The sequence below is a fragment of the Mustela putorius genome, unplaced genomic scaffold (assembly GCF_011764305.1).
Source record: "Mustela putorius furo isolate JIRA1106 unplaced genomic scaffold, ASM1176430v1.1 tig00003836_pilon_pilon_pilon, whole genome shotgun sequence".
Lineage (NCBI taxonomy): Eukaryota > Metazoa > Chordata > Mammalia > Carnivora > Mustelidae > Mustela > Mustela putorius.
In genome coordinates this window covers 31,899,876-31,903,289 of record NW_025421989.1, presented here as the reverse complement: position 1 = coordinate 31,903,289, position 3,414 = coordinate 31,899,876, and the positions used below count along the sequence as shown (strand labels likewise).

At 40.3% G+C, this 3,414-nt stretch overlaps 1 pseudogene; it reads right to left on the bottom strand.

Moving 5' to 3' along the window:
* Positions 1–598: 598 nt before the first annotated feature.
* On the bottom strand, positions 599–1,124 carry LOC101676302 (annotated as a pseudogene).
* Positions 1,125–3,414: the final 2,290 nt, after the last annotated feature.

Here is a 3,414-nt window from a genome sequence, read left to right as displayed (position 1 = left end):
AATGTAGTGATCTGAAGGGGCATGTGCACCTGAATGTTTATAGCAGCAATGTCCACAATAGCCAAACTATGGAAAGAATCTAGATGTCCATCAACAGATGAATGGATAAAGAAGATGTGAGATATATATATATATATATACACATACATACAATGGTATATTATGCAGCCATCAAAAGAAATGGAATCTTGCCATTTGCAATGAAATAGATGGAACTAGAGGGTATTATGCTGAGTGAAGTAAGTCAATCAGAGAAAGACAATTATCATATGAGCCCCCTGATATGAGGAATTTGAGAGGCAGGATGAGGGCCTTGGGAGGGGGTAGGGAAGGAAAAAATGAAACAAGATGGGATCCAGAGGGAGACAAATCATAATCTCACAAAACAAACTGAGGGTTGCCGGGGGAAGGGGGGTATGGAGAGTGTGGTGGGGTTATGGACATTGGGAAGGGCATGTGATATGGTGAGGGCTGTGAAGTGTGTAAACCTAACGATTCACAGACCTGTACTTGTGGGGCAAATAATACATTATATGTTAATAAAAATAATTAATATAAAAAGGAGCCATGTATAAACTAGCAGCTCCCAGAAACTTTTTCAAGTTTTATCTTCTTCAGAACTTGACTCAATTCGGTTTGCTTCATTCTTGGAAGCTTCATCACGATTCTCCACAAGATCTGGAACGTCATCACCTTCCTCCTCTCCGGCAGCAAGTGGGGCTTTTCCGTCCACAGACTGTGTGGGCAGAACTTCAGCCAGTCTTCTTCAGCTAGTCAGACTGTCTGCACCAATTTGGTTTAAGACAGTGGGTAGCATTTCTGTCAACTGCTTTGTCTCAGCATGGCCCAAAATGGTGAAAGTGTTTGTCACTGGCGATGCCTGAACTTTGGGGTTGTGAGAGTGGATCGCTGTTCCTTGGTCTGTGAACATACTCACTTCTTCAATACCAGACATACTGTTTACCCCTAACTTCTTTAAGGAGAACTGAAGTTTTTTTTTTTTTTTATCATCCACTGTAGCTGTTCTATAAACCACCTTCTTCAGGCGAGCAGTTTCTTTCCCACCAATGCACACTTGTGCTTGCAGTTTGGAGTTTATCTTGGTTCATGGTAGTTACTTTCATCTTGTTGGAGTGGAAATGGGATACCGCAGGGGGAATGGGGTTGGCGCTCAGGGGGTCTCGGGTGGACCAGCTGAGATGAGGTGTTGGTACTGATACATTTTTTAAAAACTAAAGTCCGTAATTTATATCAGGATCTTTTGTTATGTTTTATACTCTACGGGTTTTGAAAAATGCATAATGACATGGATCCAGCATTACAGTACCATACAGAACAATAATTCCACTGCTTTTAAAAATTGCCTATGCTGGGCTCCTGGGTGGCTCAGTTGGTTGAGCAACTGCCTTCGGCTCAGGTCATGATCCTGGAGTCCTGGGATCGAGCCCTGCATCGGGGTTCCCTGCTCAACGGGAGGGAGCCATGGGGGTTTGCTTCTCCTTCTGACCTTCTCCCTTTCATGCTTGCTGGTTCTCATTCTCTCTCTCTCTCAAATAAATATATAAAATATTTTTTAAAAATTGCCCATGCTCTACCTATTAGCCCTCTCTCTCTCCCTATGAATGAACCCCCCCCCAACAACCAGTGATCTTTCTACTGTCTCCACAGTTTCGCTATTTTCAGAATGTCATTAGTTGGAATCATTCAGTATGTAGCCTTTTCAGATTAGTTACTTTCACTTAGCAATATGCATTTAAGTTTCCTCCATTCTTTTTGTGGCCTGATTGTTCATTTTTTTCCCAAAAGATTTTATTTCAGAGACAGAATGTGTACCTGCATGCACACATGCAAGCCTGAGTGGGGAGAGGGAAGAGGAAAGCAGACTCTCCACTGAGCAGAGAGCATGATGAGGGACTCGATCCCAGGACCCTGAGATCATGACCTGAGCTGAAGGTAGACGCTTAACCAACTGAGCCACCCAGGTGCCCCTTGATGGCTCATTTCTTTTTAGCAATGAATAATATGCCATTGTGTGGATGTACCACAGTTTACACCTGTTGAAGCACATTTTGGTTGCTTCCAAGATGTGGCAATTATGAATAAAGTTGCCATATATATCCATATGCTGGTTTTTATGTGCACCTAAGATTTCAGCTCAACTGGGAAAACACCAAGAAGAATTTTTGCTAGATCTTATGCTTAAACTACACTTATTTTTGTAAAAACCATCCAAACTGACTGTACCTCTTTGTACTCCCATCAGCAATGAATGAAAATTCCTGTTGCTCCATCTCTTTACCAGTACTTAGTGTTGTGATTATTTTGGATGTTAGTCATTGTAAAAGGTATGTGGTGTTTTAATTAGCAATTTCCTAAGGACATGATGCTGAGCATGTTTTTAGAATGTATTTTATTCAAGTAGAGTCGTCGCACAATTTAGAGCATATATTTATAGGATTTATGCAACTTGTATATCTTCTTTTGATGAGGTGTCTATTCAGATTTTTTGCCTATTTTGTTAATCAGGTTTTGTTTTCTTACTGAGATTTTTAAATTCCTTGTATATTTTAGATGTTTTATCTTACAAATGTTTTGCAAACATCCCAAGTGTGTGGCTTTTCATCTGCTAATATTATCTTTCACAGAGCAGTTTTACATTTTAAATAAGTGCAACTGTTTTTTCCTGAGTCATGCTTTTGGTATTGTATCTAGAAAGTCCCGGTCATCCCAAGGTCACCTGGATTTTCTATATTATTTTGCATTTTAAATGTAGGTCATGATCCATTTTGAATTAATTTTTGAAATTACAACATTTGTATCTAGATTCCATTTTTGCATGTGGATGTCCAGATGTTCCAGAACCATTTGTTGGAGAGATTATCTTTTACCTCTTTGTCAAAGTCCAGTTGACTATATTTGTGGTTATCAATTTCTGGGCTTTCTAATCTCTTCCATTCCATTGCTCTATAGAGCTGTTCTTTTCTAGTACCATAGACTATCTTGATCATTATAACTTTATGTCAGATTTTGAAATTAAGTAGTGTGAATTTTCCAACTGTGCCCTTCTTCCGAATTATATTGGCTAATCTAGGTGTTTCACCTTTCCACATAAACTTCAGAATCAGTTTGCCAATACCTACAAAATTGCTTGTTGGGATTTTGGGTGAGATTGAATGGATTGAGTTAAGAATAATGGATATTGTAACAATACTGACTCTTCTAAATCATGATCATGGGGGCACCTGGGTGGCTCAGTGGGTTAAAGCCTCTGCCTTCGGCTCAGGTCATGATCTCAGGTCCTGGGATCAAGCCCCGCATTGGGCTCTCTGCTCGGCAGGGAGCCTGCTTCCTCCTCTCCCTCTGCCTGCCTCTCTGCCTACTTGTGATCTGTCTCTGCCAAAGAAATAAATAAAA